At 39.7% G+C, this 25,655-nt stretch overlaps 1 protein-coding gene across 2 annotated transcripts in view; it reads left to right on the forward strand.

Annotated features, from left to right (window-relative positions):
- Positions 1-25,655, forward strand: part of SH3GL2 (SH3 domain containing GRB2 like 2, endophilin A1) — a 208,836-nt gene that overhangs the window by 47,613 nt on the left and 135,568 nt on the right. The window contains exon 1 of one of the 2 annotated variants that reach the window (XM_077765028.1): positions 12,392-12,409. The exons of the other annotated variant lie outside the window; for it this stretch is intronic. The gene's annotated coding sequence lies outside the window, so the exon portion shown is untranslated. Of the gene's footprint in view, positions 1-12,391; positions 12,410-25,655 lie in introns of those variants that run through there. 2 annotated transcript variants of the gene reach the window in all.

The following is a 25,655-nucleotide window of genomic DNA, read 5'->3' on the forward strand; positions in this document are numbered from 1 at the left end:
TCAGGTGTGAGTGGGCAGGTGGAAGAGGTGAGTGGAAGGGTGCTCAAGCTTCCTCAGGGAAGCAGCCTGCAGACACAATGTCATCGAGGTCTCTTGTTGACTGTTCCCTGGTCCGGGAGCCCCACCTTGAGCATTGCTGTGTAGGGTGAGGAGAATCACAACCGTGGGGCTGGGGGTACGGTTTTCTTACAAGCCACCTTTCTTCATTGTCCTCCACCCCATTCACCTGATGATTTCTGACATTCTATTCTTGTTTGGAACTATTTTAGAAGTTTTCCTGTGTGTCCTGCCGCAGGATTGTCTGGACAATTGCCTTGTGTGGTAATTGGAAAGAGATTAATTCTCTCTCACACGTGAGGAAACTAGGCAAAGACAGCCAGTTTCCAAAGGGGAGACAGCTGGTAATCTGACAGAACCAGGACTTCATCCCAGTGTCTCTGTCTCTCAATTCTGTGTTCCTTCACCTTGGTCTTGGAAATTCAGAGACTGAAGAAGGTACATAAGTCCTCTAGAAGTGGTCTAGGTATAGAAGTTGGTGGCGATAAGAGGGGGAGTAGATTTCTTACTTCTTAATCAGCTTCCTATGTGGGGGTTCACATATAGAGTGTATAAATTTTCTTTTTCTTCTTTAATTGTTTATTTATTTATTTTGAGAGAGAGGAAGCACATGAGCAGGGGAGGGACATAGGGGGTTGAGAAGGGAGAGAAAGAATCCCAAGCAGGCTCTGTGCTGACAACATAGAGCCTGACACAGGGGTTTATCTCACAAACCTAGAGATGAGGACCAGAGCCCATATCAAGAGTCAGAAGCTCAACTGACTGAGCCACCTGGCGCCCCAAGGGTATAATTTTTCACTGTGAAAGAGAAACTGTGTGTCCTCATGGGAAATCAGACCCAGAAGTATGTCCAGACCTCGGGGTTACCCAAAGGCAATTAGGGAAATGTATACAAATTAGTCTCACTGCTCTGTGGTTGATGAAGCAGAGCAGAAAAGCTGTTCTTTTCTCCTTGCTTTTATTTTGGACTTCGTCACCTGATCTCATCTGACGGGCTGTCTTGCTGGGATGGGAGAAGGATCCTCTTATTTCTCTGGTTATGGGTCACAGAAGGAGGCTCTGGCCATAGCCCACAGCAGATGGGGCCTGTGGGAGCCCGTGTTTGTACGCCTTGGCAGGCGCAGGCTGGGGATGGATTCGGCCCTCCACCTGGCACCTGCTCCTTTTATTGCCTCCATATGTCAGGAGAATCTCACCCCATAGGAGCATTTCCACATTTCCTCTGGCCTTGAGGTCAGGTTTGGGAGCACCAGCAGTGATGTTGAGGAAGACCTTTGGGAGGGGCAGTGAAGGAGATGGTTTGAGGTTAGAGAACCTTCAGCTGCCTTTTCCAGGAGCTTCACCGGGCCCGAGGCATGTCCTCAGAAAAGCCATATTTGGGCTGTATCTCTCCTATTTTCTCCAGTTTTTTTGTTATTTTATTAACGACTTCTTGTGCTTGAATTTTTCAAATGGCAGTGGTGATGTTTTTGTTGTTGTTTCTAAAGACTAAAACAGTGGCAACCTAGCGCAGTTACTTCAAGATACATACCAGCAAACCTGCACCAATAAACTTACGGCCATTAAGTCAGGGCATCTATGGCATCTATGGCATCAAGGCATCTTAGGGCATCTATGGAGCTCCCTGAAATGAAATGCAAAGTGTTGTATGTGTGCATGAATGTGTTTTCTGAGGAGAAGCTTCCATACCTTTCTGCTGATTCTGATAGGTACTTGACAGCCCTTCTCCAAAGCACTTCCTCTAATAGGTCTTTCCCACCCTTTCTCAGAGGACTGACTTTGCTGGCTTGGCTGTGTTGCTCATAGGTTTATAAGTACTAAAATAATGGGAGAAGCCTTAGAAATGGTCTCTCTTTACTGTGACACTTTGGGTCCTGCTCTCCCTCCCGCTCCCCTGCTCTGGTTCTGGTTCCCTGAGCAGGGCTCTGAGCTAGGATCATTCTTATTCACCTTGACTTTATGTCAGGCACTGGACTACGTGCTGATTGACCTCCCTCATTTAATTCTCATGACTTTCCCTCTCAGGTAAGTGGTAAACATTAAATGCCATGTTCAAGCTCTTCAACAGAGGAAGTGGGAGGGTAATCCCACCGGTAAAATCTGCCAGATTTGAAGGCCACTGTTCTTTCTGTACACTCAGGAACAAAACACCAACTGTCATTTTTCTCAGCACCCACCAAGACATCCTCCGGCTCTGCTCCCTCTTGGTCTCCCTGTGGTGCTCTGAGACGCCCCAAAGCATGGATATGCCCAGGGGCTGCCTTCAGCCCTTCCTCCTGTGACATGCAGAGCACTTAGCTTGTTCTTCAGGGAGTCTTGGCAGAGCTTTCAGAAGACGCTGTGCTGGGTTCTTCGTTCCTTGCCCAGCTGAGAGCTCCTCTAAAAGGGAAGCCTGGAAGGTATGGCCTGCTCAGCTGGAGAATGAAAAGGAACAGAAGTAAAGTGTTAGCAAGCAGACTCCATCTGTTACCTGGCTTTTAAAATTAGAAATAATAATTAAAGTAATCATAATTACAAGGTGATTTTAATGTTAGTCACATTGGCGTGAAAAATGTAAACCTTGAAGCCCAGGAACCTTAATTCTGGGAGTGTAATTTGTATGTAATTCTATGCATATCATCAATTAAAATAATTAATTGCCGTGGCTGTGCGTTGATGGCATTCCGAGAAGGGAAAGGTATTTATTTTCCTACCGTGCGTCTCCATCCTTCTGTGATAACTGTGTAAACAGAAGATAAAACCCACATAAGTCTCGTGAGGTAGAGGTTTCAGATGGTCTTAGCAAAGAAGACACCTCATGTCCAGAGTGGCCGTGGGTTTTTTGTATGTGAAATATGGGGATTGCTTCTTTTCGCTGCTCTACTGACTCAGTGATACAGTGGAGGGCTGGAAAGGGTTGACGTTAGCCTCTCCTCTGCAGTGTTTCAACCTCTTCATACTCACATTTGGGTCACAGGACTGATGTCCATCTGAGGAAGTATTTTTACAGTATACAGCACAAGCCATTGGGTATCAGAGACCATGGGAAAGTTACTTAAGCTCCCCGAGCCTCAGTTTCCTCTTTTGAACATATTGACATCATTCAGGATCATGGGTTGTTGAAGTCTAAATGAGCCAAAATAGATCAAACACTTAGCATTGTTGCTGGCACATGGGCATTCAAGAAGTATGGGTCTTTTCCCCGCTGCTCTCTTACCTCCCTATGTGTCCCCAATGCAAATAACACCTTCTTGGGGGCTGGAAGTAGAGTGAGAGCATTAATCTATTTCTCATACATGGTGCTAAACTGAAAAATACATCTCTAGTTCTGGAGATGGCCAGATGACTTTATTTTGGGGTGCCTGTGTGTATGTTAATCTGTGTGTGTATGTGTAAATCTGGTTCCCACCTAATGATGTGAAGGTGCCTTGGTGACTTCAAGCCTTTTGACTCTGATGGGAAGATCTCAAGGTGAGAAAAGTAGAATATATTGTAGAAAAATAGTATATATTGAAGCTAGAAGCCTTAGCAGCTTGTTTGCAGGGTGTTTTTGTTTTTGTTGTTTTTTTTTTTTTAAAGTTTTATTTATTTCTAGGAGAGAGAGAGAGAGAGTGAGCAGGGGAGGGTCAGAGAGAGAGGGAGTCACAGACTGAAACTGGCTCCAGGCTCTGAGCTGGCAGTCAGCACAGAGCCTGACGCGGGGCTCGAACCCACGAACCGCGAGATCATGACCTAAGCGAAAGTCGGACGCTTAACCGACTAAGCCACCCAGGCGCCCCAGTTTTTGTTGTTTTTGAATGGGTAGCTTTAATTTTCAGCAAAAAGTTCTGGGTAGGTTTTATGTAGCTAAAGAGAGAATTGCATATTGGGCACTAACTGTTAATGGATGAAATCCTGCCATCTACCCTTTTATAGATCTTCTGTGTGAAACAAGGTTTCGTATAGGTTGCCAGCTAAGAATTGATCTCAGATCCAATTCCCTCAGAGAAGCTTTAGTATTTTTAGAAGTAACGCTCACCCTAGCACAGCATACGGTGATATGTAATACCAGCTCTTTATAAAAATCCATGTTTTAATTAATTTCTAGAAAATTAAATCACCTCTCCTTTCCCCGATGCCTTTTGTGTAAACTGTACACAACTGAATCAAAGTTCAGGACGTGGCCTTTACAGAACACTTGGTAATGAATTACGATGTTGACTTGAGAATATGAGGATCACGTGAGATGGCTGGGAGCTAGGGGACCTGGGTTCTTGCTCTAGTTCTGCCTTTCATGAAGCGTGTGATGTGGACCTAGTATCAAGGCCATTTTCTGCAGTTATGAAATAGAGGGGCTATATGATCTCTAAATCCCATCGTGTTTCAACTTCCATAAATTTATTTTAATTTCACGATAGAAATGAAATACAGTGTTTGCAGTCCTCTCTAAATTGTGATATTATATCTAAATTGTGATATATATAGAACCATGTAGCCCAGGTAGTACTGAAGAATAATTTGGGAGAAATGAGATTTGAAAAACCGAGATATTGATTTTTGGCTCTCTGGCACAGCATCCTAATCACGTTAAGTGGGTTGCCTTAATAAATATTCAAAGAGCATGTTTAGATTGCCTTAAACCGATTTCTTTCTGATTTATTCAGGTTTCACTTTTTGTGATTGTCCACTGTAAGGCCACCTTCTGCATGTATCTGTGGCCAGGTTTCTCAGTTCAGCAAAGACCTATAGTCCTGTTCATTGACACTGATTTGGAATTTCAGATGCTTCCTTGAATATTTCTTTCTATATATTCTGACTTCTCTTCAGCTAGTGTCTAAAGCCTGGTTCCCAGACCACCTGCAACAGAATCACCTGGAGGTGCTTGATAAAAGTGTGGATTTCTGGTTCACATCTCATTCTTCTAGTATTCAGGTCTCTTGGGGTAAAACCTAAAAATGCTCATTCTTAGCAAGCATCCTAAGTGATCCTAATTTTTTTTTGTTTTTAATTTTTTTAATGTTTATTTTTTAGAGACAGAGCAGGAGTGGGGGAGGGGCAGAGAGAGAGAGAGGGAGACACAGAAACTGAAGCAGGCTCCAGGCTCTGAGCTGTGAGCACAGAGCCCAAAGTAGGGTTCAAACTCACAAACTACTAGATCATGACCTGAACCGAAGTCAGATGCTCAAATGACAAGCCACCCAGGCGCCCCTCAGGTGACTCTTAAATTTATATATGTCTCAGAGTTAGTGTCTTTTAGAATTGGGGCTATAGTCATGTTCTCAGGATCTAACATATAACTAGAGTTCAGTGGATATTTTTCAGCAAATGAATCAGTACATGAATGGGTGAATATGTACCCACATATATATATATACACACATATATATATATGGGTAGAAATATTTATAGAAAACTATAAAATAGCTTTACCAGCTCATTTATAATGGAAGGCTGTGAAATATTTATTAAATTAATGATTGGTATGGAAGTAATTATTTTCAGTAATAAATTTCTAACATACTATCTTTCATTCTGTAACAGTCTTCCAAAAACAGTATATATCTGTGTTAGAATATTACTGAGTACATACTGGATATTAATAGGTGCTGCTCTGGTTGGGAAAGGTGTCTTTGACCACTTCCTTGATGAGAAGTTTTTGGGAGAGCACATGCACAGGGTTTCATTGGTAAGAGGGCCATGAAGCAGACTGACTGGGAAGGTCAGAACATGATGGGTGGGGAAAATGCAAAAGGCACATACTATGTCTCTTTGCTTTTCTTATTTTTTTAAAAATGTTTTTATTTATTTTTGAGAGAGAGAGAGAGACAGCACAAGCAGGGGAGGGGCAGAGAGAGAGAGAAAGAGAGGGAGGGAGACACAAAATCCCAAGCAGGCTCCAGGCTCTGAGCTGTTAGCACAGACCCCGATGTGGGGCTTGAATCTGTGAACCATGGGATCGTGACCTGAGCTGAAGACAGAGACTTAACCAACTGAGCCACCCAGGCGCCCCCTAATTTTAAAAGCTTGGTGGTGGGTACCTAACATCAAACTATAGAGTAAGCAGGCCAAAGATGTATGGGTAAAAGAAATTACTGCTAATAGCAGTTAATCTGGAAATCAGAAATTTCCTTAGTGTGTGTGTACACACATGTACACACTATATGATACTGAGGAGCTCCCCAATCCTTGTGTGTGTGTGTGTGTGTGTGTATACACACATATATGCACTGTATAATAATGAGAGGCTCCCTAATCTTTGTGTGTGTATGCATGTGTGAGATAGAGATCACACATGTATATACACTGTATGATACTGAGGAGGTCCCTAATCTTATTTGAGAGATGGGAGATGGAGCTTGGTTCTGAGGCCCAGTTTCTTTCTGCTCTTTGTGGCCAGGGCAGGGCTAGATCAGTGATGAGTTTTTCAGTCATCTCCCTTTTTTCCCATAATGACTGTAGAGGATTAGGATCCTCTAATTATTTAGGTACTTAGGTATTCAGCATGTGAATCCAATCAGAACAATGGAAAAGAGATATTTAATTTGTGACCATTGAGAGCATTAAAAAGTATGCAGAGCCAACGCACACAGTGATTGCCTCAGTCCAGTTTTAATTTGAATTACAGTGTAGAGTTGGTGATTCTAGAGAAGAGTAGATGAGAGGAAGATTTGAAATGATCTTTAGCCTTCTTCTTGGAAACTGGTCTGTTAATAAAACAAGCCTAGAAGGGCAAAATGTACAAACTTAATAGCTAATGATGTATACATGGCAGACTCTTCACTCTTGTCACATTTCTTCTAAGTAATTCTGTTTTGGCAGTACATTTTGTTTTTACAAAATAGAGAAAAATATTCATTTTGCAAAGAGCAAGATGGATACCATCCATCTTTATCCCCCCCAAATTCGCAATAACCCCCCTCATCACAATCCGTGTTTATGATATTCCTAACATGAATTCTTTTTCTAGTCGTCTGGGTCTGTTTACTCATGTTTAAAATAAGAATTTTGAGGCACCTGGGTGGCTCAGTCAGTCAAGGCTCCAACTGTGGCTTTTGTCATGATCTCGTGGTTCATGAATTTGAGCCCCACATTGGGCTCTGTGTTGACAGCTCAGAGCCTGGAGCCTGCTTCAAATTCTGTGTCTCCCTCTAGCTCTGCTCCTCCCCTGCGTGAATGCCCTGGTGCACTCTCTCTCTCAAAAAATGAATAAACGTTAAAAAAAATAAAATGAGACTTTTGTGCCACAAATTAATATTGGAGACTTCTTTCAGCTCTCATAGTTAGATTCTGGGTAAGGTAATGTTTTCAAAATGGATAATCAGTTTAAATAAGAGTATGTTTTTCTTTCAGTACTTTAGATCTTTTCACCTCTGATTTTTTTCAGTATCTTTTTAAAAATATTTTATTATTTTATTTATAAAGCTTATTTATTTGAGAGAAAGAGAGAGAGGGAGTGAGCACACAAGCGGAGGAGGGGCAGAAAGCAGACTCCAGCTCCATCAGCACATAGCTGGATGTGGGGCTCAAACTCACAGACTGTGAGATCATGACCTGAGCCAAGATCAAGAGTCTGATGCTTAACTGATGGAGCCACCCAGGTGCTCCTTAATATCTTTTCTTAAAAAAAAAATGTTTTTATTGCCTCCATCCCTGCCCCATCCCCTTTTCCTACATTTATTAAAAACATATTCTGAAGTTTGATTGAATTGCTGTAGGGACGCTCTGAATATCATGTTGAACTTCAATTTTAGGTAAACTGTTTGTATTGCAAGGTTGGGCTACAGTTTCATCAATTCCATGAAAATTGCTGATGGCAGATTTCTGTTCTGTTCCATCCCCAATACTCTGTTGACCAGTTCCGTCTCAGGTTTCAGGGCAGTGATGGTGACTGCCACCTCTTACCAAGGTAAGAGGCCTTGCTTATGTGGAAGAGTGAAGGGAACCGAGGCCTTTGGGAACCATGGCCTGTAGCATATTCCTGGTTTTGCCATGTATGGCTTGTGTGACCTTGGGGACGCTNAGGGTTATGGTAGATAAGCATTAAAATAGATGACCTGATACGGATTTTGAGCACTTTTCTAAAGGTGACTATAGTGTCTTCTGAGTTGTCAGTTTTTACTAGCTATAGTTTAAATACAATACAAACTAATGTTCTAATTCCCTAGATATTGGTTATCTAAAGATGGAATAGAATAGGTGATTCCATACTGGGTATGTAAGATGGTATGTGAAGACGTAGGAAAAAATATTAGAAATCAGTATTTGTATATTTTTCTCAAACCTAAATTATAAACGTTATATTTTGAACTCATATAGTAGGATCCATACAGTTTGTAAATAAAAATATTTGCACGTTGAAGTTTTTTACTGATTAGGATTTACATTCAGAGTTAGTAAACCAGTGGAATAGATTATGTGACTTTTTTGCCCAAAAGAATGTATTTCACTAGGACCCTCCAGTGTCTTACTGTTAAGCAACAAGATCCTCTACCTTTCCTTGTGAAAGATTATGATATAGAATAATTTTTTGAATGTGTTCTATTCAGCAAACCTTTATTGATTAACATTATCTTGGGGTGTGTTGAGAGGCGAGTAGGGCTTAAGGATGGTATCTTTGCCTCTGTAGCATACAGCTAAAATAAAAACAACAGCTTTCGTGTTACAACACCCTCTCTTGTTCAGGTATTTGCATTTGCTGTGATGTGTTTGGTGAACCTTGGCCATTCTAATTGTTCCTACTGCTTTCTTTCTTGCTGTCCTTTACTGGGGTTTGTTATAATGTTAAACCCACCACACAAGACCTCTAGCAGCTTTGTAGATGGACATGTAAGGGCTTAATTTGATATCCTGAAGAAAATAAAGCCCTGTTGTACTGGATGTTCAGATAAGGTAGGCTCGGTGACACAGTTGGTAAGTCAGCTCTTTAGAGATACTAGGGTTAAGTGTTCTGAATAGCACCCTAAGTATAGGATCTTGGGTCCTAGTGGGGCCTGGGCCTTAAAACATTTTTTGTTCTTTTTATTGAAGTTTATTTATTGTGAGAGAACACGGTGCAAGCACGAGGAGGAGAGGGGCAGAGAGAGAGAGAGAGAATGAGAATCCCAAGCAGGCTTCATGTAGTCAGTGCAGAGCTCGATTTGGGGCTCAGTCTCATAAACCACGAGATCATGACCTGAGCCAAAATCAAGAGCTGGACACTTAACTGACTGAGTTATCCAGGTGTCCCAAAACATCCTTTATTCTAACCCACTTTTCACTGATCTCTGCAAGCACTTTATAGTTTTCTATACTTTTTCCTGGGAATGAGCTTTTTAATTTCCCAGTCTATACCTGGAAGTGACTTAGTTTGAAAAGCAGAGAGGTTGGCTTTCTTGATGCCTTTAGAGCTGTTCCTTATTGACATGTTAACGTTTATGATTTGAACTCAACCTTAAAAATGTCAATATGTTGTTTTAGTTTTGAGATGTATCTGATACTTCCTTTCTGGGCCTTTTAAAATGTTTGGTTGGTTGGTTGGTTGGTTGGTTGATGGAGGAGGCATTTTCTTTTCAGGTTGTTTTAAAAATGATTTTTTTTAGAGCTTAAATACTTTCCTTACTCTGGGCAACATTGTTTCCTTTATATATTTATAGGAAAAAGATCATTGAAAGGGTTAATATAACATCAATCAGTGAATGTCATTTACTCTGACACTGGCCTAACTTTTTCTTTGCTTTAGGAAAGAACTTTTAAATTGATCAGAACTTCACAAGCAGTGTGGAAGCATTAAAAAAATGGACAGATGTTCTGTGTTATGAACAACCTGCCCAATCTGACTAGAATTCCCAACATTTTATCCTGTACCAAAACTCTTTCCATCTTTGCAAACAGTGTCCCATCTTACTTTTCAGCTTGATTATTTGTGTAAGAAAATGTTATGATGCCCAACAGTGTGGTAGAGCCATTCCATTTTCCATGTTGACTGTAACTCTGAAAAATGACCTTCTTCACTGGAATCATGCCACGGCACAATTTCTAGGAGTTTAGCTGCTCTTATAATATTAAAGGAAATGTAATCTTATCTTTTGGTCCAGGAAGATTATTTTTCCCATGAGTGCAAGATTACTACACATAGAGTGTGTAGTCTTTACATTAAGTATAATATTTACCCTATACTGGAAAACAATTCAAAATAGACATTTAATTTAAATACTAGTTTTTCTTGTGTTCACTGAACCGGCACTAGTTACCTTATGTTTGGCATCGTTCTGAAGCCGGAACCAGAGTTAAGGCCAGTTGTCTCTACTGTTGAAACAGTTGTGTACACTGAATTTCCTGTGTATTTTCTTTGTGGATTTAAATTCATGGTATTTACTGTAGGGTGTTGGACACTAGAGCAAAAAGGAGGTCTTCAGTCATTCGTGCGTGTGATGTGTTGTTATTGCTCAGTTTCTTCTGTTTTGCTCATAGTAGAAAGCCCGCTCTAAATTGCTGATTGCCTGAAAGGAAAAAGAATTCAAAGACTATATTCAAAGTTAAGACTGTATCACAGCTTTGACACTTAGAGTAACATTTTATTAATGAATAAGCATTTATAATCGAGTACGCATTGCTAGTAAGTGGAGAATGGTTGGGATATGGCCATCACATCCAGGCCCAAACAGATCATTCTCAAATTGCCAGTCTTACGTAAGAATTGCTTTGTGACTCTGGGGGTCCCCCTCCCAACCCCCATAACCTCTGCTCGTAGCTCCCGTTTAGCCCTTCTCGCACTGTTTGTTATCTGTGGATTTGTCTGTGTTATTCCCCCAGTTATGAACTTCCCAAGGTAGGAACTATGTCTTAACAAAAGAATGTATTCATGTAGAAGATAGCATTCCACACTGGCCTTCCTAAGATCAGAGAAATTGTGGAAACTGTGTGCTCTTTGGATACAGAAACGTGCTTTAAATCCTGTCTTGTTTGTTTACAAACTGAGGGCCTTTTGACAAGTGTCTTCTCTCTCTGTCTCTTTTATTTTTTAATTACATTAAAATTTTTTTAATATATATTTTTGAGAGAGAGAAAGCAAGAGAGTGAGAGAGCACGCATGAGCAGGGGAGGGGCATAGAGAGAGGGAGACACAGAATCTGAAGCAGTTTCCAGGTTGTGTTAGCACAGAGCCTGATGCAGGGCTCAAACTTATAAACTGTGAGATCATGACCTGAGCCAAAGTTGGATGCTTAACTGACTGAGCCACCTAGGTACCCCTCTTTCTCTCTTTTATATCTTTTAGAGAGAAAGAGCATGAACAGGGGAGGGGCAGAGAGAAGAGAGAGAGGGAGAGAGAGAGAACCTTAAGCAGACTCCACGCTAAGCACAGAGCCCAACCTGGGGCTCAATCTCGTGACCCTGGGATCATGACCTGAGCTGAAATGAAGAGTCGGACAGTTAAGCAACTGAGCCACCCAGGTGCTCTGACAAATGTCTTCTCTTTTTTGAGCTTCAGCTTCCTTATCAACTGAGCTGGAATAATAACCTCAGAAGTCATTGTTACCGTCTTCAGAACCACCGCAGTGGTTGTTTTGTGGGAGTCGGAGGATGTAATGAAGTGCCTTGCATGGTGCCTGTGGCATCAGCATGTGCCCAAATGGTGTTTGTTACTCATGTCATTACTTGCCTTCCACTCCTCCCAGAAGCACCTTTTCATCTTAAAACACTGATTTCATGAGACTGATATTTTTCAAGATATCCCAGAGAAGCCCTTCTTATTTTCTTAATTTCCAGCACATTTTTCAAGTCAGGAATAAAAAATTAATTATGCTATTGGCTCTTTAGTTATTTATTCAGCCATTATACAAATATTTTATTGAGTATTAGCTGCATTTTAGGGCTGCAGATATGAAAATGAACAAAACAGATCAATTCCCCATCCTTGTGGAGCCTCTCAGTCATAGTAAAGACAGACAGGAGTCAGCAAGTAAATGAAAGCAGTTAGTTGTAAAAATTGTTATGCAGAAAACCAAATGATGAAGGTGAAAATGGCCCTTTGAGAAGGTGACCTGAGCTGAGAGAATGAGACCGTGCCACCATGTCCCTCTGCTTTGTGGCTCTGAGAGACCCGCAGAATAAGGACCCCTGCCGTGTGGGCTCAGCCTGAACCACCAACCTCACTCTGGTCACCTGGTCCTTTGGACCAACCTCAGCAGATAGATGGGTCTCTCTTCAGCTAGGCTGCCACCCCTTCTCTTCTAGCTAGCGTGGTCCTGCCGACCACCTCTCCCCATCAGCCTGTCGGTTTTCCCCGCCAGACTGGGGGTGGGGGGGTGTCTGACTTCTCTCATTTCCTTGGCTCTCAGATTTCATGGACATCAGAATCTCTGGGTGTTTCTCAGAACCGCATTGCTGGGCTCCATCTCCAGAGTTTCTGATTCAGGTAGGCCCGAGAATTTTCATTTCTAGCAAGGGTTGGTTTGTAAGCTCCTCTAGAAATTCCTGGGTGTAATCTGAAATCACCACTGTATGCAGAAGGCAGAGACAGACTGGAGAAAGAGCAGGCCACTCCAGATTGTTAGGGAGCAGGTTTAACAAGCAAGAGAACTTACATGCGAGTTCTTTTGGGCAGCCACAGGACGAGTAGATCTCTGCACCTCGCCCCCGCCCCCCAGTTCTAAAAGCTTATGTCTAGGAGCTCTTAACTGGATTCATGCATGTATACCCCTCAGATGGTCTCAATGCCACATCACTGTCGCAAGGCTGCATCTTTGGGGCAGCTTCTGGGAGCAGGGAAGGTAGGTGGAATGCACATTCTGAAGACAGGAGAGGACGTGAAGAGCTGGACTGGTATAGACTACTATACCAGTAGTCATGTCCCCTCGATGACCTTCAGATGGTCTCAATGCCACATCACTGTCGCAAGGCTGCATCTTTGGGGCAGCTTCTGGGAGTAGGGAAGGTAGGTGGAATGCACATTCAGAAGACAGGAGAGGACGTGAAGAGAGGACTGGTATAGACTACTATACCAGTAGTCATGTCCCCTCGATGACCTTCAACAGCAAGTTCCCACATGAGGTTGATGCTGCTGGTCTGAGGATCACATTTTGAGAGCCACTGATACCTTTTTGTCCTCAGACAAGTACGTTTATGTATTGTGTCCATTTGATCTATCTATAAAATACTTACAGAATTTACACAGTGCCTACTATATTCTGGGCACTGTGATAAGTGAGAATACATGTTACGTTATTAATATTTTTAACAGTTCTTTGAAATAGGTCACAATGGGTCTAGGTGAGTTGAATAAAAGTGTGAATTCTGAATTGTGGGAATTAAAGTGTAATCATTGCCATTTTCTCTTGTGACATTGGAGTAGATTTTGATTCTGAGATTTCCTGCACAGGACACAAAAAGCATGAACTACAAAAGAAAAAAGTTGGGAAAAGGACTTCGTCAACTTTCATTACTTTTGTATCTTTCAAAGTATGGGAAGCAGGCCATAGACTTAGAGAAAATATCTGTAACACATAAATCTGATAAAGGGCTTATGTTTAGAACATATAAAAAACGTTTTGTATGAACACAGTGATTAAGAACAGCAGTATAAGAAAAAGGAGACAGGGAACCCAATTAACATCTGGGCAGAAGATTTGAATAGGCATGTCATAAAAGAAGATACACAGATATCCAGCAAACATAGGAAAATATGTACATTGTCACTGGTTGTCAGGGAAATGCATTTTGAATCCATAGTGCGATAGCACTCATGCCTACTGAAGGGCTAAGTTAAAAAGACTACCAATAGCAAGTGTTGGTGAGGATGCAGAGCCTCTGGTACCTTTATATGTTGCTGGTAGGAATACAGATTGGAAAACGGTATGGCAGTGTCAGGATTATAAAGTTAAACATAAGTTTGCCATATAACTCAGCAGTCTGAGTCCTTAGTATTTGTCAAAGAGAAATGTAACATGTCCATAAAGACATGGTAGCGTTATTCATAATAGTACCAGACTGGGCACAACCTAAATGTTGCATGTCTGTATTATGTGATCTGAGTCAAAAATAAAAAGGAACAAAATATTAGTATATGCAGACACATAATTGAATTTTAATGAATGTTTAAAAATACGCTAAGAGGCCAGACTCAAAAGAGTAAATACAGTCTGATTCCTTCTATATCAAATTCTAAAATTGGCAAAACTAGCGATAGAAAGCAGACCAGTGGTTACTTGTGCTGAAAGTTGGGGAAATTGTATCTATTGTAAATGAGTACTAGGAAAACATTTTAGGGTGGTGGTATGCTTATAATTTAAATGTAATGGAGGTTATAAGGTTGTGTACAATAAAATTTGTCACACTGTACAATTAAAATTTTATTGTAATTATTTTAATTGTAATTAGCTTGGAAAATTGTAAATTGTACCTCAAGAAAGTATAAATGTTTTAAAACATTCAAAATATACATAGCCTCTGCCAGCTTATGTTACCTGCTCCTACCAGTGAAGCATTTTGCTGTGTTGCTTTAAAAAATTTGTTTTTTAATGTGTGTTTATTTTTGTGAGAGAGAGAGGCAGACTGCAAGTGGGGGAGACACAGAATCTGAAGCAGGCTCCAGGCTCTGAGCTGTCAGCACAGAGCCCTATGCAGGGTTTGAACCCACAGACTGTGAGATCATGACTTGAGCTGAAGTCCGGTGCTTAACCAACTGAGCCACCCAGGCGCCCCAGGCTGTGTTTCTTAATTAAATGTGGTAATAAGGGATTATTCTTCTAGCAAGTCCTATTCTTATTCTTGTACTAGTCATTATATGAGTAGAGAACTTGGAAAGAGGTTCCTTTTTTCCTTTCTTATTCTTTATTTTTTAAAAACACATATAGGAGGATTAGGAGGAACTTAACTGAGACCCATGGGGGAGAAGAAGGGGCTAAATGGTGGGGGAAAGGGAGAGAGGCAAACCATGAGAGACTCTTGAATGCTGATAACAAACTGAGGACTGATGGATGTGGGGGGAGGGGGGATGGGCATGGAGGAGGACATTTGTGGGGATGAGCACTGAGTGTTATGTGGAAACCAATGTGACAATAAACTATTTGTAAAAAAAAATAAATAAACATTAATAAATAAACATTAAAAAATTAAAAAAAAACACATATAATCCAATTTGCTGGCCCTTCTATTTTTTAAGAGCATTATTTCCACTTACTGTGAAAAAGGACAGGTCTGTGGTACACATTTTCTGTTTTGAACTATAGAGCTTGTACTTCACAATGTTCAAGAAAGCTAACGACATTTGTTTCTTTTAAAAGTGCCTCTCTCAGCCGGTTTTCTCATCTGTGAAACAGGCTGAGTAGTGCCCGCCTTGCGGGGCTGCTACAAAGGTGAGCTATGGTCAGCGTCCTGCGCACAGGACGCTGCTCTCAGCAGGGCCCATGGCTTTCCTGTGTTTCCCCGTAACACTCCTTACCGTTTCCTCAGGGCCAAGGCCTGAGAATGTTTTGAAAGATTCTTGGAAATGTTTATTTACCGGGACTATGACTATTTTACTTAGTCATTTACTTACTGTGTCCTTGAAATAAAGACCAAATTATACACATATTCAGATCAGTTTTAACATATCATAGAGGCCTCTTAGAATATCTTTTTCTTTCAACATGTTGCCTAATGTAGCATAATAGCATCAGATTTCAACTTTTTCCACTTAAATTCTAGGGAAGAAAGCAAATATAGAAAACCTTTAGAGATTGCCCAAATTTATGCATAAATTCTAAATCAAATAGTGGAACTGATTTAGATATGGAATCATATAATCCTTTTGATGATAATATGTAAATTTCTGTTTGGCTTTTGCCTGGATGAGTTCATTTTTAAAAATGGTTATTTTAAGCTTTTATTTTTTTTTAATATATTTTTTTAATGTTTTATTTATTTCTAGGAGAGAGAGAGAGAGACAGCGTGAGCAGGGGAGGGTCAGAGAGAGAGGGAGTCACAGACTGAAACAGGCTCCAGGCTCTGAGCTGGCAGTCAGCACAGAGTCTGACGCGGGGCCCGACCACGAACCGCGAGATCATGACCTAAGCGAAAGTCGGACGCTCAACCGACTAAGCCACCCAGGCGCCCCAAAAATGGTTATTTTAAGCTTTTAAAAAAGACCCTGTTTAGGAGTAGATGCTGATTCTTTTATCAGTTTTCTAATATTATAGTCCTTGTGCTGGAGTTGAATATTACATTTTCACCTCCTAACAGCCAGTAGTGTTTGGAAGCAAATCATTTTTCCAGTCCCTCAGAGGTTAAGCTCAGTCTCCATCTCTCCACTGCTTCTTGTGATCCATGCAGCTTATGATAGCAGGTGGGAGGGGAGGTGTGTCTGTGAGGTCCAACTACAAACATTTCGAAATCAGATTCCTATTTTCTAATGACCTGAAGTTAACCGGGCACAAACAGCTTTTCTAAATTGACTTGTAAAAGAAATGTATTTTGAGAAAAGATGGACTGTTTTCTAATCACTAATGTACTTTTGTTTGTTTCTCCAGTGTGCAAAAACACTATGTCAGACATCGTGGGGAAAGACCAAAATGAATAATAGCCAACATTCAGCAAGTTCTCATTGTGTGCCAGATGCTGTGCTAAGTGCTTTATGTGGGTGATTTCATTTAGTGTTTACAACAGTTCTCTGAGGGACCGTTTGTTACTTACACACACACAAACGCACACACGTGCATGAGCACACACACCCACACACACTCTTCCTCACTTGAGAAACATGCTGTAGGGAGATGCAAACCAGGAAACTGGGATTCAGATTCAGGCCACAGAGCTGGTGAATTAACATCCATAGCCTCACCTTCCTTATCTCTAGAATGGGGATAACGAACTAGCTTATTGCGAGCATTAAATAAATACTGAAAATGCTTGGTATCATGTAGAGGTACTTAAATGGTAGCAGCTATTAATGGCTACCATTCAGATGGGATTATAAAGACTAAAACATAATGTGAATGAAGCACTTAATACTCATTGTGTCATGTAGGAACTCAGACAGGCATCTTTTTTTTTTTTTTATAGTTTTTATTTATTTTTGAGACAGAGAGACAGAGCATGAGCGGGAGGAGGGGCAGAGAGAGAGTGTCACAGAATCTGAAACTGGCTCCAGGCTCTGAGCTGCTAGCACAGAACCTGATGCGGCGCTCGAACCCATGAACCACGAGATCATGACCTGAGCTGAAGTCGGACACTTAACTGACTGAGCCACCCAAGTGCCCCCAGGCATCCGTTAAAATTGGACCTTGAAGATTGACAAGGATTTAACACATGGAGATCAGTGCTTGGGGGAAAGAACATGATCAAGATTAGGGGAATGCATGAACATAAGTATTGAAGTGGGATTGAAGACTATGAAGTATTCAGTGTGGCTACATTAAGGTACTGAGGAAGAGTAGGAAGCTGAATAGGAAAGGTAATTTGAGCCAGATTATTAAAGATGAATGCCAGGCAAAGAAGTTTGCCTTTATCCTTCTTTAGGAAGGCCAGTATGCCTATTTAACTTGCTCAAAAATTCACAGTGTTTATTTCTTAACATTGGTAATTTAATAGCTTAGACACTTGAGAAGGAGAATTCCCTTGGATTATCTTTTTTCCAGTTTATTTACTTATTTTGACAGAGAGAGTGTGAGCAGGGGAGGGGCAGAGAGGGAGAGAGAGAGAATCCTAAGTAAGCTCTGCACAGTCAGTGCAAAGCCTGATGCAGGACTTGAATTCAAGAACGGTGAGATCATGTTCTGAGCTGAAATCAAGAGTTAGATGCTTAACCAGCTGAATCACCCAGGTGTCCCTTAAAAATTTTTTTTTTAGTGTTCATTTTTGAGAGAGAGTGGGGGGGAGGGGCAGACAGAGAGGGAGAGAGAGAATCCCAGGTGATGCTCAATCCCACAACCATGAGATCATGACCTGAGCCAAAATCAAGATTCCAAAGCTCAACCAACTGAGCCACCCAGGTGCCCCTGGTTGGTGTTATTTAATACATTCATTTTCCAAGATGTACTAAGATACATAGAATCAAAGCTGCTAGGAAAATGAACTCTTGGCTTCTTTCAAGTAGCTTCTCAGGGTTCTATTGTGTTAATGGATCTCAGATATTGTTTCAAGTCTGTCTTTTAGTATATCTGTTATGTTCAAAAGAGTTTCCTGTGATAGTTTGGTTTCATTTAGGTTGAAATGATGGTAAGTCCTAAAAAGAGGTGACAATGTAGGTTACAAATGAGAACCCAGAAGCAAAGAATTGTGAACTGGTCATCAATTAACCAACCTTCTTTCAATTATTACAATGAAATCTAGTTTCAAAAAGCACTACTTTATCAAAGATCTTATTTTACCCTGAGTAGAATTGTGTTTTCTGTGTTATATGGCACATGAGTATGTGTGTTTAAAAATAGTCCTGTCAGGGTGGGCCTTTGTACTTTTTTCTCTTAACTCAGGTACATTCATTATAGTGTTCTATAGTATATATTTTAAAGGCAGAATTACAGCCGTATTTTGAATTTGACAACTCACTTTACCTCACAAATACTGCATTCTGATTTTGTCCAAAGGTATCTGTTTTCAGTATGATTTAAATAAAAAAAATAATTAATAGTTGTATGATCAAGCTAAATCTGTAAGTTACCAAATATGTGATATTTAAAAAGGCACTGGGAAATGCCATAATACTTACATTTTCTACTTCAAGTGAAAAGTAAATTAGTTTTCTATGTGCCTGTTGAGCTTCTATAAGTGAGCTCGGTTCATTAGACTTAGCGCGAATGAGGCAACACAAAAGTTTTCTTTTAATAAAATCATATATAAGGCATCATTTCAGGCATAAGGAAAATAATGAATGTTTTTAGTTATTTTGAGTAAAATGTAATACTGTTTTTCTTAGTAGAGTTGAGGTACTTTTTCTGCTTTGCTGGAATTCTGAGCAGATAAACATCTCGAACCAATTTGTTATGCATCTTTTGTGACAGAAACGGAGAACAATCCCAGTGAACAGTTTTGACAGGTTTGTACCAAAATGTATTTAGAATATCCAGTGTTCCACCCAAGAAAAAAGTGTAGAATGACTCATACTTTAAGTTAATCTAAATGAAAAGCTTTCATATCCACTCATTTTTATTTAGTGTCCCACACATTTCTAATATTCTGACAACAGAATCTTTCCTGGAGAGAGTAAAATTGATTTCATACCATCTCTGATTGTAACTTTAACTTAAAACAAATTGAGGTGGTGTTAATTTTATTCAGATTCTCAACTCCATTATGCAATAAAATACTGCACATGTGTATTGATACAGAAAAAGTAAAATGTAATTACTGCCAGGAGTTTTACTTAAACTAGTAATAAATGACATCCTTAGAAACAATTTGAAGTACACAAAAGAAAATGAAATCTGACCTGTGGGTTCCTCAGACCTTAATCATCAGGTAACTCTTACAGATACGTTGAAAGGTACTTGAGGTGACACCTATTTCAAGTTTTCACAGTCAACTAACTGAAATATATTTTTATAAAGTCCTAGGTAAATGGTAATAAAGGATAAAGCAGACCTTATTACATTATAGAATCTGGTCCTATTTGGAATATATTAATACATGAAATTGCTCATGCTAATTCTTTATTATATTATTTTAAAAAGTTTTTAACATGTATTCAGTTTTGAGAGAGAGATAGAGTGTGAGTTGGGGAGGGGCAGAGACAGAGACACAGAATCTGAAGCAGGCTCCAGGCTCTGAGCTGTCAGCACAGAGCCTGATGGGGGGCTGGAACCCACCAGTGGTGAGATCATGACCTGAGCCAAAGTTGGATGCTCAACCAACTGAGCCACCCAAGCACCCCCTAATTCTTATTTTAAAGCATCTTGAGCTTTTCCTTGGTTGCATAGATGTTTCATGGAATTCACAATTTCCCTCATTTACTGTTCAGGTCACCCTGATGTCCTAATTAGAGAGCTGTAAGAAATCCCTCAAATCTGAATTCTGAATGACCTCAGACCTTTTCTCTGATTCTTCTCTTTCCCCTGTGTGTGTGTGTGTGTGTGTGTGTGTGTGTGTGTGTGTTAGGAAGACACACACAACATGTATTCTGTTTCTTGACTTTGCTTCTTGATTTTTTTCATTAGTTTTTTTTTTTTTACTTTCTAGGACATAACTAATTTTAATGACTTTTGCTTTTTATTTTTCCCCCCAAATATCTTAGCTATCAGTTTCTTTCCTTGGTATATATTTTTAGAATTAGTTTGTCAAGCTCCCTCAAATTCCTGATGGGATTTTATAAGAAGTGCATCGATGTTATAAATTAATTTTAGAGAAACTTTATATCTTTAAAATGTCATCTGGGTGGCTCAGTCAGTTAAGTGTCTTACTTCAGCTCGGGCCATGATCTCATAGGCAGTTTGAGAGTTTGAGCCCTGCGTTGGGCTTTCTGTTGACAGCACAGTCTGCTTTGTATCCTCTGTCCCCCACTCTCTCTGCCCCTCTTCCTGCTCTCTTTTTCTCTCAAAAATAAACATTAAAAAAATAAAGTAAAATGTTAACTTGTCTCTTCCCATGAGGATCTTTTCTCTCCCATTTATTCATAGATTTTTAAATGTCCTGTAAGGTCTTAATGTTTTTTATTTGAGAGTCTTGTGCAACCTGTGTTAGGTTAATTGCTAGATATATTGTCTTTGTTGCTGTTATAATAGCACATTGTTTTCCTATTTTCAAATTGATGGTTGCAGTACAGAGGAGTACTATTGATTTATATATATTGTTTTACTTGACAGTTTTACGGAGCTCTGCCATTAGTTGTCCATTACTTGTTATTCCACTTTGTATAACTTTTAGTGGTCTGTGGGTGGTGTGTTCTTTTTTGACTTTTATCTCTAAAGAAGTCTTTATTTCACAGGTCTGTTTCGCTGGGTAAAAAAAATTTAGCTTGATGATTTTTCCTTTCAGCACTTTAATGCTGTCATTTTCATATTTCCCATATTTTCTCATCTTCAATATTGATATTAGTTGTTTTAAATTATTTTTTTAATGTCTGTTTATTTTTGAGAAAAAGAAACAGCAGGAGTGCAGGACGGGCAAAGAGAGAGAAAGACACAGAATCAGAAGCAGGCTCCAGGCTCTGAGCTGTCAGCAGAGCCTGATTGGGGGGCTGGAACTCATGATTAGAGAGACCATGACCTGAGCTGAAGTTGGATGCCCAACCAACTGAGCCACCCAGGTGCCCCAGTTGTTTTTAAATTCTTATTCTCTCTGCTTCCCCACTCAGTGGTCCAGTAGTTATTTTTCCTCTATTTGTATGCTGTTTTTACCTGGATTTTGCTTTTTCTTATGGTGTGAGGCAGGGATCCTTGCCTTCTGTCTCTGAAGTTTTGCTTGAGGCAGCTCTAAAATATTACACTTTTAAAAATACTGCTTGATAGTTTACTAATCAACTCTGTTTGTTTTTTCCAGTTCATGGATTTCTGCCCATATCTTTTTTCCCTGTATTCTTGGTTCTGGCTTTATTCTCTTGGTTTTCTCCTCCTTAATGAATTAAGCTAGTGGCTGCTTTTTAAATCTTTATTTTTTATTAAAAAAGGCATTTAGAGCTCAAAATCTCCTGCTGTTATTATTTTAGGTGCATATGTTTTGGCATGAGATCTTCCCTCGTTATGCTGTAATGATTCTAGTTTCCTTCAATTTGTCTTAGTGAAATCACATTCATTATTATTTTTACATATGTTATATTTTGGATATGTGAGATATCTGCTGGAAATCCTTTATTATTTGTTTCTGTCTTTATGGTATTGAGGTTAAAATGTAATTTGATGGTTTTTTGGGTAATTTTTTGAGGATTCCATTGTGGTCTGTGAATGATCAAGTTCTGCGAATGTTACATGAGCGTTTAAAAAATTATGTGTTTCTGAAGTTTTATGTGTTATTAACTAGTATATGTATATTTTTTCTTTTATTTCTGAGAAGTGCTAATATTATACGTCTATTTTTATCATTTATTTAAATCTTCTGTGGGAAAGCATATTAGCCAATGAAAATAGTTGGTTTATCTATTTATCCCAGTATTTATCAATTTATCAGTCACTTGTATTTTTATATGTTTTATGGTTACATTTTTATGTACATATATCTCTGTGATTGTATATTTTGTTTTGTATCTGTCCTTTGATATGTAGGTAAATTCTCCTCGTTGTCCTTAATGATGTTACTGGCTTTAAATTCTCTTCTGTCTGATAGTAAAATTGCTATACTGTTTTTTCTTCTATTTTATGTTTCTCTAGCATTATTTTGCATACCTTACTATTGACTGTTTGAGTCATGATTTTTAAAAAGGCCAATCTGAGAATCTGTCTTCTGGCATTCGGTTTTATCAACTTACTTTTATTTTGTTAACATTCCTGTCAGGCTTATTTTTGCCATTTTATTTTGTGTTTTCTCTTTACCAGGCCTGTTTTCCTTCTTGCTTACTTGTTTTCTTGAATTGCTTTTTTCTTTTCTAAATGGTAGTGCTTTTGCTCCCATGTCTTATTTTTAACCTCAGTTCTTAGAAATTCTTGACTGTTATTTTTTTAGTTAATTTCATCCATCTGTTCACTTTTCTGTATTCTGCCGCTTCTAAACTTCTACCTCTATGCCTCCAAATCTCTTATATTTGATTTCTTTCTCTTCTTCCTCCTTTCTGGATGCTATCTAGAGAGTTCCTTGGGCTGGTTTTCTCTGATACTATACTGATTTTTTGGTCTGTTGTCTTCAGTCACAGTGCTTAGGTTCCTCAGATGCCTTATAATCCTCTCTGAACTCAGTTTTAGTTACTCTGGAATTGTTGCCTGCCTTGGTAATGATGTCTACCTGAAACTTGAAAATTCTGATGGAAAAAAGGGTGGAAAATACAAGAAAAGATCATTATGGACCAATCAACAGAGATGTAGAAATCTACACATGGTATTAGCTAACAGAATCCAGTTGTGTTTAAAATAGTAAAACTAATGATATATCCTGACCCTGTAGTGTCTCAGGGTGTGGCGTTCCACAGTGTTTTCTTACTGATGTTTTTCAGTGACAGCTTAGCTCGAGAACCACTTACCCTCTCTGAAGTGACAGTTGGGTGACTCTGTGGGAAAACTTGTGTGGAGTTAGGTTTGTCAGGCAGAAGAAAAAGGGGAAAAAGATAATTCTCACTAATGGAGTTTTTTCTCTGTGGTAAAGGCACCATCCCACAGTATTTTAATTCCAGTAGAAATCCTCTGAGGGATAAGTAGCTACCATTCCTATTTTACAAATAAACCTTGACAAAAGAATGGGGTGAAGGTGCTAAATAGCGACCTGGAAACAGAATGTAGAGAGTCACCAGCTTTAGATGTTCTTGAAAAGAGAAGCATGCAAAATCCTGCTACTGCTGGAGATGATGCGTATGCTGCATATGATGTGTGGGATGGGGTAAAGAAAGACCAGTAGGTTCAAATGATTTGTTGCTCAGAGGAACTTAATTTTTAGACGGAAGCCTGAAGGGTGAAAGTAGTTCAATCTGAAGACAGTGAATTGGGCACGTCCTATGAAGAAACAGAACAGATGCTTCCTTGGTGAATCTTCATGGGGACGTTCACAAGAGGCTGACGTGGAGGGTACATGATAACCCAGCTTCCAGTAGGTGGAAGTCATCAGTTTTATAACAAAAGAAATGGCGAGAAGGTTTCTTTTTTTCTATTTTTTTTAACCCTGAGAAAAATAGTTGTGCAGTGTATTTACAGAGCCAGGCTTCTGTCGTTATTTATTCTGCATTTTAAGCTTTGACTTCTCCTTGACTCTAATTAGCAGCTAGTTGTTAGAAGGTGTTAAGCCAAGGAGAGAGCCAGCAGGCTGTGGAAAGGCAAGGAATCCAGTCAAATGAGAATCCTTTTCTCCACAGAAGAAAACCAAGCTGGAGAAACTAATACTTCTCTGCCGACCCTCAGTCCCTGCTGCTCTGCTAAAGAATTAATTGTCCTTTCTCTGTGCTTTGTTCTTGTATCACTCATACTCTCTCTTTACTGTGGTGATTGTATAATGTATTTCTCTTGTGGGTTTCTGGGCTGCTTCCCCTAAAAAAACTTTACTTCAGAAAAGAATGAAGATGTGTGTGTGTGTGTGTGTGTGTGTGTGTGTGTGTGTGTTTGCACGGGCGGGCCCACTTTGCTTTTGTTTTTCCTTTGTTTAGTGAAGCTTTTTTATCCAAATGAATGGATAAGCAGTAATTGAAAATGTAGCAGTAGGTTAGAACCTTCGTTTTGGGCTAGGCGGTGGAGGTTTTGGTGGTTTTTAATTGATTATAAGTGAGTTCTGTCCCTGATCCAGTAGCCTGTCTGTAAGGCTAGTCCAGATGTGTAGGTCAGGACTCAGAATGAATAGAATTTAATGATGAAAGTAATATAGATAATGTCTAGGAATCCCATAAGAAGAAGTAAGAAAACCTTTAGAAAAAGAAATTGTGAAAATAAATGTAGGTAAACATGAGTTCAGTCACCACTGACCATACCAATCAGTAGATAGTGTGGATGAGCAATAAAGCCGAAGGGTATGAGCATATACATTATTTTGTGACAAAAGTATAATATCTTCTTAGAAGGATACTTTAAGTCTGTAGTAAGTAGAGAAAATGAGGTCATAGTGGGGAAAAAAAAAAGGAAAAACAAGCGGGTGTGGTAACATGTGGACATTTTCCATCTAAATTGTTACTTTTAATGCCAACTGGCCTGCTTGTCCTGCAGGCTGTGATGGGACCTCTGCAGTGAGATTAAACGGTCCCGGAAGAAGCTACGGTTCAGGGCTCTGCAGATGTTCATGGATCAAACAGTTTTTTGCCTTTCTGTGAAAAACCCCTCAAGAGAGGGAGGTGATGAAGAGGAATTGGAGCAGCGTGCATTTTCCTTTCTCTCTGGAAATGTTTCGGACACCTAAGAGGCTTTAAGCCAGCATCTATGAGTGGAATGCTTTAAAGGGTAAAAGAAAAATTACAGCCTAACAGGGCAGAAGCTATAATTGATTGTAAAATAAGTATCTAGGTGATGTTTCATTGCCTTCTTTTTCAGAATTCGTGTAGCACTTCCTTTCTCCAGTAGCTGTAGAAGGATGATGGCAAGGAGCACACATCTGGGCTTGCTTCGCTCCCTTTCTCTGGGCCCCTCTCTTCTGTAGGGACTTTGGGTGTTTTACGACATCTCTGGCTCTGCCTCCCTGATTGCGCAGCTTAAGGAGTGAGATGAACAGAATCTAATAAAACACACAGTAGCATGACTTGGTATTTCAGAATATGTATTGTGTGAGAGATTGATTTATATACCCTGTAAATTGAATCTGAGTAGGCATTTTCCAAAAGTGATTTAAAGAAAAATTTTTTTTACATTGCACCTTAATTACCTAAAACCACAAGAAAGATCCCCAGATCGCATTTATTTAAACCTACTACTTACATATTAAATATTTTGTATATAACTGCGAAAGAGAGGACAAATGAAATGTTTCAAAATGGTGGTTCAAGCACTTTTTCTTTATTTTTCATATCAACTGACCTAGTTGTTGCTTCTAGTCTTTCTACCTCCTCTGGCCTTCTAGCCCCATCCACAGCTTTTGAGCACGTGGAATATAACTGATCCATGTGGTGTGAACCTGATGATTTGAGGGTCACTATCCCAGAG

Source organism: Crocuta crocuta, unplaced genomic scaffold (assembly GCF_008692635.1).
Source record: "Crocuta crocuta isolate KB4526 unplaced genomic scaffold, BGI_CrCroc_1.0 scaffold687, whole genome shotgun sequence".
Taxonomy (NCBI): Eukaryota; Metazoa; Chordata; class Mammalia; order Carnivora; family Hyaenidae; genus Crocuta; species Crocuta crocuta.